This window comes from Lolium rigidum, chromosome 3 (genome assembly GCF_022539505.1).
Source record: "Lolium rigidum isolate FL_2022 chromosome 3, APGP_CSIRO_Lrig_0.1, whole genome shotgun sequence".
NCBI classification, from domain to species: Eukaryota; Viridiplantae; Streptophyta; class Magnoliopsida; order Poales; family Poaceae; genus Lolium; species Lolium rigidum.
In genome coordinates, this window is record NC_061510.1 from 374,348,114 (window position 1) to 374,360,608 (window position 12,495).

Sequence of the window (12,495 nt, forward strand, 5' to 3'; positions counted from 1 at the left end):
AGGAGGGCTACTACTTCCGCTCCCGAGCTGGAACGGGGAGAAGGACGTCGTCTTCATCAACACCGAACGTGTGACCGAGTACGGAGGTGCTGCCCGATTGTGGCACCGTCAAGATCTTCTACGCGCTTTTGAAAGCGGCAAGTGATCGTCTACCGCAGCAACAAGAGCCTCATCTTGTAGGCTTTGGAAATCTTCAAGGGCGAGTCTCGTTCATCCCCTCGTTGCTTCCGTCTTCTAGATTGCATCTTGGCTTGGATTGCGTTCTCGCGGTAGGAATTTTTTTGTTTTCTATGCAACAAATCCCTACAAGAGGCGGCTGTGTCTCTCCTCGATGTTCCCCCGCACCTTAGGGTTTTTGGGAGATGAAGTACGCGAAAAGGAGATGGCCGAGGGTGGTCGTGGGCCCCCTCCCCACATGGCGGCGCGCCAGGCTGGTGGCAGCGCCGGCCTATGGGGAGGGCCCATGGTGGCCCTCCTCGGCCTCCCCTTCTGGTTGGCTCCGTCATTTGGAAAAATAGGAGTTTCGGTATATTTTCCGTCAATTGTTGATCTTCGGAAATATTGTATCCTGACGGTGCTTTTTCCAGCAGAATCCTGACTCCGGTGAGTAATTCTCCAATAATCATGAAACATGCAAAATAGGTGAAATAACATAAGTATCATCTCTAAATATGAAATATATCAATGAATAACAGTAAATTATGATATAAAATAGTGATGCAAAATGGACGTATCATCTTCCTATTGAATCCTTCTTAATTAATGATGAAAATTGTTACCAATTCAGGGCTTTAATTCCTAATCCTGTTGGCCCTCCTCCTTAATTTCCAGCGTGAGGAATTATCTCTATCTACTGTATGTCTCCAGAACCTCTTCATCTCCTCCACGATCTCTCGCGAGAAATACGCAAAAAATGGTAAAGGCATACAAGCAGACGTTTCTGTCTTATAAATACCTTGCTCTGCCTTGTGCTAGGTTGTGTATCAGTTGGATGTACGAGCCACTTCTCATACAACTATGTTCTTTCCTCAGCCCACCTTCTCTGTCACATCGATGAGAACCAAGTTCTGCTGTGTTTCATGGAAGGCATAGCAAGACGACGGGGGCAACCGCGCTCAAGATCGGTGGAGTAAGGAGTCTGATCAGAAATGAGGTAGATGGCTTGATCGGCGATTGCAATGAGTTCTGGTGGAGGCAGATAGAACCCGATCAACGAGCAGAGTTGTTCTTGAGAAATCACAAGATCGAGTCAGCTATATGTTGAATCCACCGAGATGGTAATAACGGACAAAAAGGTGGTGAAATTTGTTGTCTCATATTTTGATTGATTGAAAATTAGGTGAGAAAATATTTACAGTACTAATTTTTTCCACCCTTTTGCCGTTTAATTCGTTGATCATGCCCTTCTGTTTTGTGGGGAATTCCATCCTCATGATAAAGAAACAACCAGCTGAATTTCCTGATTTATTCAGATTGCAGAGATGGCCACAACATGTGTTGTGTAACAATGCAATCAGCTTATCAGTCGTTACAAAGCCATGGCTAATTATTTGGTCCCTGTCATGCTGGTCACTAAATGGAGATGACAATAATTTATACTCTGTACCATCGCTTGGAACCAATTTTCAGGTGGCTCGGAAGTCCCGTGGTTAGACTTTTATTCATAGCTATGGTACCATCGATCATTTGACTAAAATGAAAATATTTCAGCTCCGTGCTCTACTGCTCTGTGTACCATCATTCCTAAACAATCAGAACTTCCCGATGCACTTCGCCCTCTAATGTTAATCTACACTTCTCACAGGTAATAGCACAACAAAACATATAAGTTTTATGTGTTTGTCATTTTCCAACCTGTTAAATGAAAGAAAAAAAAATCTGCAGATTAGGTAAAGTATGCACTCCATGTGTCAGGAAATAAGACGTTTTCCCTTCTTCCAATATTACATTTGCTCTTATAAATACATAATTTCTTATTATATATGTACGCATGCCACTTGCACATCATAACAACGTTATTATGTTTGCGAATGAATTAGCAGTAATAGAATTACAAATCGTACAAGTCCTGTATTTCGTTTCACTATATTTTGAAACTTTAATAACATATTTCACACCTTCGTGTACCGTGTATACTGCGTTATTTCATCTATGGATCATATGATATCATGTGTTCATGACTAAAGTTCCCGCCGCAACGGCGCGGGGTAGCATCTAGTATCTATAAAATTCATTCCCACTAAAAAGCATTTAATGTTTGCAAGCTAAAATCTGGTGCAACCACATCACCCTAATTATTTATGTCCGTCGGATTTCAGATATATGGTCTCTAATTGTCTGTCGTTGGAAGCCTCTTCCCATCGCATGTGGTTCAAAGTATATCTCTGGGAAAAAACTAAAGCGTTTCTCCTATATAAAAAAGTAAACACTATCAATCGCAGTCCGATGGGAAACGATTTGTCGGACCTCTCCAACGACAGTCCTGTGGTCTTCTACGGAGTATTAAGTGCTACTGCCTACTTCCTGGCTTTCCCACCAGACATTTAATTGTCCTCATTAGAGCAACTCCAATAGCATAGCCAGTTGTTGGCTATAAGCAAGATAACATGTCATCTATAGCTAATATGTAGCCAATAATTACAATAGTTGGTTATAAAAATGTAATACTTTTTCAATGGATGGCCCACTTTTCATTCACACAACTTGACTAGGAGCACGTGCTAGAGCTAGCTCTTGCATAAGAGTCCACTTATATTCTCTCTTTTTTCTCTCTCTTCTCCAACTAGACACAAATATATTATTTTAATCATTGTAGTCAGCTGATTAGGACTTATTGTACTTGCTCTTAGTATGTGTGGAGGCAAGAGTAGCAGCTAGAAAACGCATGGCCTTTGGATTTCAAATTCTAATATTACAACTGCAATCAATTATGTTGTCTCCTATCCTTTCACCTTTCCATTGTGTATAAATCATTTCCCAATTCAGAACCTTCACAGATGCTGGGAGCCTGGGAGCACCAGTCACATGAAGTTGAGCAAGCCGTGCTGAAGCATCTCCCGCTGGTTGGGTTCTTTGTCTTCACCATTTTGCTGCTCTACTCTAGCGTGCAGTTGAAATCGACTCTGGTCTGGCTAGGTGCGGAGCTGGAGGTTCGTGACATTAGTGTGGCCTAGACCACGATGAAGATACCCATTAAGGGGGCATAGGCAAGTCGGCGCTGATCCTACATCTCCTCCTATGGTGGCATGTGAAGTCTGCTAATATAACAGTGGCATCACATGTCTATGAGGAACGGGGAGTGAAGGTAAGTGGTGCCCAACGATCTCCTAAAATTAGATTCCCAGTTTGCTCTCCTTTCAACATTCCTCTTTAATTGTTTTAACTGTTAACCATATTTGATTTGCAGCATTGCTCAGTGTGGCTAGAGTAGAGGATGGTCAGCCAAAATCTATTGGAACTCGCCTGCAATAGTGCCCATCGCCTCAGTTGTATTTGTGATGTTAGTCTAGCAGTTTATTGAAAGATGAAATCATCATAACCATGTGAGATTGGAAAATAAAATTTTAATTAAGTGCCGGGTGTGCTGCCTCTTTCAATGGCGAAATATTCATGTGAGCTCACCTGCACATAGTCAATGGATTATTGTAAATTGGTGTGGCTTCATCTTGAGCCCTACAGGCGGTTTGGGCACTCTAGCATCATAGAGAAATAAGAAAAATCTCCCCAAGGATCAGACAAGCATGAGCAGAACCCAATTCCTTCTTTCATGTATGGAATTGCGACAATGTAGTATGTTTGGGATTCCAGCGAATACATCGGTTTACTGTGGAAAAATTAGATAATACTCGAAAGTGCAGCTTGCATTACTGTACACTACACAAGAACCTTTCCATTTTTTCATACTTAACCTTCTACAGTCTTTGGTTCTGCTATGATTCTCAAGCAGTAGTAAATTACTCCTTACCATATAAATTATCTTATATTTTGCGTTATCTTACGGGTTAGTGTCGAGGTTGACATAGAATTTCCTAATACTATTGTGGCAAATGTAATCAACTGATAATCAAGTGACTCCATATATTGATGTCTCTTCTTGATTCATTTAGATTGAAAGAATCAACTTATGCAATGTTATGCAGAACAACCAATCCAGAAAGATCTTCCTATGGAATATTGCCAACTTGTTATGTAAATGTATGATATCTCCCTGAAACTTTTCTTCTTTATAAGATCCTATTAGATTTAATGATAGTTTGTTTGTGTGTATTTAACGTTGTGTTGGTACTTTAACTGCAATATATACAAATTTTCCTCCTGCTCGATGGTACATGTAGATTCTATAGCTGAAATTGTCGTAGTATATGCCGCGGCAAAGCTCAACGCTTGATCCCCAGAGGACCAAACCCTCAACATCATTATTGGGTAGCGACTGTGATGAGCTCTTACATGTTCTCCATGTCAAACATTCTACCAAGACCGAAATGTCAACGTGGATGTTTCTTGAGACAAAGGTTGACATTGATGTTTTTCTTGCGGGACTTAGTAGCACCAGTCCATAACTGAGTTAGTTTTCATTTTTTTTCCTACTTATTTTTCTCCAACAATGAACGTGAACTGGCAACCGATAACAACATGAAGATTTGATGGTACTCCACAGGTTGAGACTGAAAAATTCTTCACATCAAGAGCAAATTCTCTTCAAACATATGTGCAAAAAAGAGTTAGCCGGTTGTGAATCAAGACTTGAATGAATAGAGCAACTAAATATAAGTAAATAGAAATATGCTCGCAGTTCCTAAAAGTATATATACGTATAAGAGCACTATTTTCATAAGGTGCTCATTCTAAAATCATCCCTAAGATCCGCAGCAATGCGCGAAAGTGCAGCTTGCATTACTGTACACTACACAAGAACCTTTCCATTTTTTCATACTTAACCTTCTACAGTCTTTGGTTCTGCTATGATTCTCAAGCAGTAATAAATTACTCCTTACCATATAAATTATCTTATATTTTGCGTTATCTTACGGGTTAGTGTTGAGGTTGACATAGAATTTCCTAATACTATTGTGGCAAATGTAATCAACTGATAATGAAGTGACTCCATATATTGATGTCTCTTCTTGATTCATTTAGATTGAAAGAATCAACTTATGCATTGACTGTAGTATAGGAAAGCAATACATAGGAGTTTTGGAGGGTCCATTCCTTCAAATCAAATGGTCACTATGGGAAAAATTCCCATGGATAACAATCCCACAAATTTCCTTTGAATTTCCTATGAATCAAACATGCCCTAAATTTGGATGTATCTAGCCGAATAAAGCAGATAATAGCTACCGCATCTATCACAATTCCTTTCATTTTTCCTTATTCAGTTTGGCAGCTTTTACTCCCTTGTGCCCGCAGCTACATAATAAATAATAAACAACCTAATATTGCAATCAGAGCTTTTTGCAGTTCCATTCGACTGCACTACCAAACTAAGAACTCCCAATAAGGCCAGACAAGATGGAGAAATTCGTTAATCGACCACAGAGGACTTCCCATACCTGCACATGAGCAAGAGGAAGTCTGTAGTGATCTTTCCTACTGCTATCCAAGAGCTGACATGAAGTTCAAAGCCATTGCAGAGCTGCAGTGCAAATAGTTGGCAAGACCCACACCATGGCTTGAAGATTCATTAAATGATTACAATTACTAAACTAGGCTGAAGTAGCCTTTTAATCTGCCAGTATGCTAACCCAGCTGCGGCTGGGATAGACTACTCGATTATAACTAGGCTGAAATAGCCTGTTAATCATTATAGTATTTTCCTATTTTATCTATGATTTCCATCAGCTTCAGGTGTTGTAACTCCTACAGTGAGAGTGGGATCATGTTCTGATACTTAATGTGTAGTATAGGTGTTGTACACATTGATTTGATTTGAATGCCTAGACCTCCACCAGATTAGATATCATCAATCTCAGCCTATAGAGATTCTCCTTTTGATAACATTACTCGTCGTATCTGGTAATTCAAAGGATATGATGTTCATGATTTCTTTGTCGAAAAATGATGTTCATGATTTAAGGGACAGAATTTCCCGTAATTTGGCTGCTAAAATGTACTTATGTATTTAATTTTGTCACTGGATGTAACACATTATATCTGGGGAAAATGAAAGCTCTGGAAAGATATTTAGGAAATGTGAAAGAAAAAACAGGTGCCAACAAAAATGGTTTGCCCGGTGACAAAGTGAACTTCAATTTGGAGAATATATTTATCTCTCATTTCTTTTCCATACATAGATGGGAAAATGAAGAGATAAATTACAAAGAAAAGAACAAAATTGTCCAATGCATAGCTCAAATGGTATATTCCTCATACCTTTTGTCCTCTTCTTCAGTTTGTTGGTGAAGTTCTCATCTAAACCATTGGCCTGGTCATTGGACGCAGCTTACATGCTTTGCTCAGTGCCCAGGATATTACATATCTCGTGTAAACACACGAGGAAAGTATGGCTAGCTTAAACTAAAATGATACATTTAGTATATTCCTCACAGCACGATGCTACCAGTAAGCACTCAGCTAATAAAATCTCTCTGTCCTTGAAGACGACAATACCTTCACTTATCAAACATAGAAAGAACCCAAAGCCCTTGTTGTCCATCATATATGAAGTATGAAGCACTCTTGGACACAGAAATCATAAATGCAACACCTAATCAGCCTTACCACTATGTGCCTAAAGAAAATTCGAACTAGACAACCTATCCAACTACAAGTAAACAGAAACTAACAAATTCACACTTCTCGAATTCAAGTACAAGAGAAACCAGAATAACAGCACATTTGGCTTCATACCAAATGAGATATCAGAGCAACTAGAGAAACCTATCCAACTACAAGATATGAGAGCATAACCATGCTAAGTAACAAGTGCTGAGTAATAACACTAGCGCGGCGCCAGGTGATACCACAGGTCATTGAAATTTGTGTAACAGGATCAGGCCATACCAGTACCAATAACCAAGTCAAACATATTGTGTCTTCTTTCATTACCCTTCTACAGCCTATGACGAATACCCTTGTTCTTCATTTCGGTAAACAATTTGTTGGCTTGCACCAAATCATCTTGTCTAAAGTAACCCTTGATCATGCACTCATAAACATTAGTGTCATGTGGTACTCCCATATCAATCATCTCACTGAATTTGTCCATGGCATCATCCATCCTGCCCATTCTGCAAAATGCAGCTATCACAATTAAATATGTGACCTGATCAGGGTTCACACCATGCTTCAACATATCTTCGAAGACAAGCATTGCTGTGTCCATCTTTCCGCACTTAGCATATGCACCAATCAGTATGTTGTAAACACTGAGACTGGGTACAACTCCGTCTCGTACCATCTGCTCACGGAAATCATTCATATCAACAAGGGATCCTTCTGTAGCATAACCATGAAGAATAATCCCGTATGAGACAACATCGGGTTTATGGCCCTTCTCATCCATGGAATAAAATAATTCTGCAGCTTCTTTGATTCTTCCGGTCTTGCAAAGATAGTCCATGAATGAGTTGCAAGTAAAAACGTTCCACATGATACCTTGAGTTTTCATTTCTTCCAACAACCTAGCGACTTCTTCCAACTGGCCCGAAGTGGAATATCCATGGATCAGGCTATTATATGTCACGGTATTCGGCCGAACACCATTATCGACCATTTGCGGAAGGACACCCTCTGCCTTGTCCATTGCTCTTGCTTTGCACAGCCCATCAATAATGGAGTTATATGTCACGGTATTCGGCCGAACACCATTATCGACCATTTGCCGAAGGACCACCTTTGCCTCGTCAATTTCGCTTGCTTTGCACAACCCATCAATAATGGAACTATATGTCACCACATCAGGCACAACCCCCTGCTGTATCATTTCACGGAATAGATCCAAAGCTTTGCTTATTTCACCCTCCTTCAAGAAGCCATGAATTACCGTGTTGTATGAGACAGCATTAGGTTTATGGCCCTTCTCAGCCATGGAATAAAATAATTCTGCAGCTTCTTTGATTCTTCCGGTCTTGCAAAGATAGTCCATGAATGAGTTGCAAGTAAAAACGTCCCACATGATACCTTGAGTTTTCATTTCTTCTAACAACCTAGCGACTTCTTCCAACTGGCCCGAAGTGGAATATCCATGGATCAGGCTATTATATGTCACGGTATTCGGCCGAACACCATTATCGACCAATTGCCGAAGGACCCCCTCTGCCTTGTCCATTGCTCTTGCTTTGCACTGCCCATCAATAATGGAATTATATGTCACCACATTAGGCACAACCCCCTGCTGTCTCATGTCATGGAATAGATCCAAAGCTTTGCTTATTTCACCCTCCTTCAAGAAGCCATCAATTACCGTGTTGTATGAAACCACGTTGGGAGAGTGGTTAGATCCTTTTTTTCTCATCATCCGGAGCAGGTCAAGCGCACGCTGGCTCTTCCCATCATCACAGAAGCTCTTGAGAATTATTGAGTAGGATATGACATCAGGCAGATCATTAGGCATCCTGTGCAGCAGCATGTCCAGAGCCTCCTCCGTCCTCTTCATGTCACCGAGGCACTTGAATAAGCCGCTGAAGGTGACAACGTCCGCGGTGATGCCTGTCTTAAGGAGGTGCCCGAAGAAGGCAGGCCCTAGGCCCGGGCGGAGTGCACGGTGGCAGCAATCAATCAGTATGTTGTATGTGTGAATGGTGGGTGCGGTCACTGGACGTTGGCCTGCTTCGGCCATTTGTTTGTTTGAAGAGAGCGATGGCGAGGGCAGGGCCATCGGGGCAGGCGATGGAGGGCGGGGCACGCGCGAGGGCGGCGAAAAAGCCGTTGAGCGCGCGTTCTGGTACCTTGACGGGTTGACGAAGCAATTTGCCGAACAGTTGGTGCGCAAGCTCCGGACTGAGCGTCTCCGAGCCCAGACGATCCTTGAATTCGTCCAGCAGCTGATAGCCGGGTGAGGGGACGGGGTCGTAGAGAGAAGGGGAGCGGGGGCGGAAGCGCCGCATTGCCGCCGCCGCCTAGGAGGTCGCGCTCCCTCCTCTAGCGGCGGTGAATGCGGGCGGCAGCGACAAACCGCCGGCCCGAGCCCTGGTGGAGGACGACGACGGAAGACTCCTTCCTGCCGCGGCCGTGAATGCTGGAGCGCGCCGGGCGACGATGAACCGCCGGCGCAATCCCTGGTGGGAGGAAGGCGGAAGTGGGTGGGGAAATTTTGGATCGGAACGGGATTCGATTTGGAGGCCTGCGTAATGGTGAGTATCATGTATTTTGGCAGAGATTGGGAATAGTTCGTACGAGCATGCGTCCTGCATTCTGCTCCTCTCCACAGAATCTTTCCGAGTTCCGTATCGGCGTGAGGGCATCTCCAGCGGCCCGACATGAGCGACTGTTTGCGTTCGGCAGGCCCAAAAATGCGCTGGTACCATCTTCAGTACCATCTTCAGGCCCAAAAACGCACGATTGCGTCTGGATTGCGTCGCCGCGAATGCTGTGCGGATGTGTAAAGTGTCCGCTCGCGTCTTCACCGGGCCTGTCTGCCAGAGAGCCTGTATCGAGGGCATCGCTTCCGCGGCCATCGCTTCCGCGTATGCGCCGCGCGCGCACTGCCGGACGGCGGCTGGGCTTCTGCGCCGTCTTCAATAGCATCGTTTCCCGCGCGCGGCCGTCCTTAAAAGTCCACCGACATCGTTCCTCCATCGTCCACACCTCCACTCGCACCACCACCGCCGCAGCCCCATGGGGAAGAAGAAGAACGACTTCAAAGCGTCTGGCAGCGGCACCAACAAGGAGGAGCGGTCGGGCAGGGTGTCGCTGCCCGTCAGCGTGGGGAGGCTGATGCACGCGAACTGGACGCCGTGCGACGCCTGGAGGGACGTGCACATGCCTGGCGGCTAGCGGCTCAGCTACCGCCGGGTGCCCGTCCCTCTCGTGCCTGCGCGCGAGCTAGATAGGACCGCCGAGATCCGACGAAGGAGGCGGTACCTGCCGCCGGACCTCCGCCCGATCCGGCGTACGCCATCGACTCCGACAGCTGGCGCACGTATCTCGTGTCCGAATCGGAGGAGGAGGGCGGGCTTCATGGGTGACAGGGACTTTCCCTTCGACCGTTCACCGCCGCCTCGTGCTCGAAGACAGCAGGCACCGACGCGTGCGCACCAGGCGTCGACACGTGCGCAGTACGGCGACGATGATGACAAATACGACGACGACAACTACATCGAGGCGCTGGCGTACCACAACGAGGAGGTCAATGACGACAGCGACGACTACGTCGCGGTCATCTTCCAGGAATGGCAGCTGGCCATGGCGGAGGGCCGTGAGTTTGAGTACCCGGAGAACATGACGGACGACGAGATCGCGAAGCTCGGTGTCCTCGTCTCTGAGAACGACCGACTTGTGCAGCCGCCGCTGCCCCGGTACGCCACCGGCTTCACGCCGCCGGGCCTGTCCGAAAACAAAAGGAAGTACGACACGTGCATCTTCTGAGCCGCCGAGCGAGCCATTTCCGACCACCGTCTAGAGCAGAGTAGAGAGATCTCAGGGAGGATCCATCGAAGATGTATCTCCGGCCGCCGCCCAAGGGCCCCCAGTGGGGCGGCCCGGCGGACACGGAGGCGGGGCCTGAGGCGCGGCCGCTGTACCCGATGATGCTGGAGAGCCCGCAGCTGCGGTGGGCGTTCGTCCGCAAGGTGTACACCATCCTCTCCATCCAGATGCTGCTCACCATCGCCGTCGCCTCCGTCGTCGTCTTCGTGCGCCCAGTCGCGCTCTTCTTCGTCTCCTCCCCCGGCGGCTTCGGCCTCTACATCTTCCTCATCATCCTCCCGTTCATCGGTACGTCATCAACTTCCTCGGCCCCTTCCTCTTCGCCGCCATCATGATCCTCATGGTCTTCGCGCTCATCCAGCTCTTCTTCCCGCTCGGCCGCATCTCCCTCATGGTCTACGGCGGCCTCGCCGCGCTCATCTTCTGCGGATACATCATCTACGACACCGACAACCTCATCAAGCGCTACTCCTACGACGAGTACGTCTGGGCGGCGGTCGCGCTATACCTCGACGTCATCAACCTCTTCCTCTCCCTCCTCACGCTATTCAGGGCGGCCGATTCCTGAAGTGTCCTGCCGTCCTGCGTAGCGTAGGCATCTACCTTTCCCTGCCATGGCGATGTGCTTTGCTTGTGTTCGTGCCGCTGCTGCCACTGATCTTGTAAATTAATATATTAATTTTTGACTTGCTTTACATAGTTTGCTATATGTAATTTGTGCTTTGCCAAGATTGTTGGATGAAATGAAGACGTTTGCTCCGGTACAACCCCCTCCCTCTAAACTCAGAGCAAACTCAAACACGGCTCAGATTGCTTGATACCCCTTCATTATTAAAACAAAACGGATATATAAAGCCCTGTATAAAACCCGTATGGCCCAACTGCGTATAGGTACAAGTAGCACATCATGTATGCCGTTGTCACCTCATCGACATCGGGCAATGGCGTTCATGGCTGGCGGGTGGGAGGCACGGCAACATGGCGGCATGCCAGCCACGAGGCACAGAGCGGTGCTGCTTGGCACGATCGGGCAGGATGGCGGTGCGGCGCCGTGCAGGAACGGAGGCGAGGCGGCGTGCAGGAAGGGTGCTGCGGCGGCGGGTCGCCAGACAGCCAAGCTTCCCTTTGGCCGGACTGTCTGGGTATTGAGAACGTAAGCGATACTCTCCGGACAGTCCGGTAGTTTTACGCGGCCGATAGGCCAGACAGTCTGGCCACGAATGCCAGACAGTCCGGGGCAATGGCCAAACGAAACACGTACTTAGCAGAATCATTGATATACAATGGATTTTAGCCAATCTGGCCGTGCTCAGAAGCCGTCCTATCGGGCCATGGTGGCCAGCCTGTCTGGGCAACGAGTTACAGAGCGACGGTTGCTGTTGGCTAGCCGGTTGTGAGGCTATGGTTTTATGTCACAGCTTGTAGCATGACAGATTAAAGTTGGGTGCTCAATATTATTTAGCTAGTCTTTAGAAAATCACAACTTTTTCTCAGAGCTGAAAGAGTTAACTGAATTTTTGGAGAAGTTGGAGAAGAAATATTACACAGCCATGAGATCCGAAGCCTATCTTGATGATCTTACCTACCTACTTTTTTCAAAATACAATACCATGGATATATATACACATATTATACAGTGCGGTGTGTCTGCTGCGTCCCGCCGGCGAATGGTACCGGACATGTCCGGCTATGCACCTGCCATAGCCCTTCAGCAGCGACATTGAAACCTTCCATGGTGACGGCCGTGACCGGCGGATGATCGCTGTCGCTAGAGCTTCGGAAATCGAGGCGGCAGAGTGCTGCGACAAACGCACTTGTCGGACGAGGTTGCAGAGAACGATGGAGGAGCTCGCGGGCACATGGGGCTGGAGGGTGAGCTCGGGGGCACACGAGGCAGGAGAAGCTTGG

The 12,495-nt window shown here is 46.3% G+C and overlaps 2 pseudogenes; one reads left to right on the forward strand and one right to left on the reverse strand.

The window, feature by feature from the left end:
• Window positions 1-6,718: 6,718 nt before the first annotated feature.
• LOC124697472 lies at window positions 6,719-9,047 on the reverse strand (annotated as a pseudogene).
• Window positions 9,048-10,598: 1,551 nt separating this feature from the next.
• LOC124700568 lies at window positions 10,599-11,155 on the forward strand (annotated as a pseudogene).
• The last annotated feature ends 1,340 nt before the right edge of the window (window positions 11,156-12,495 follow it).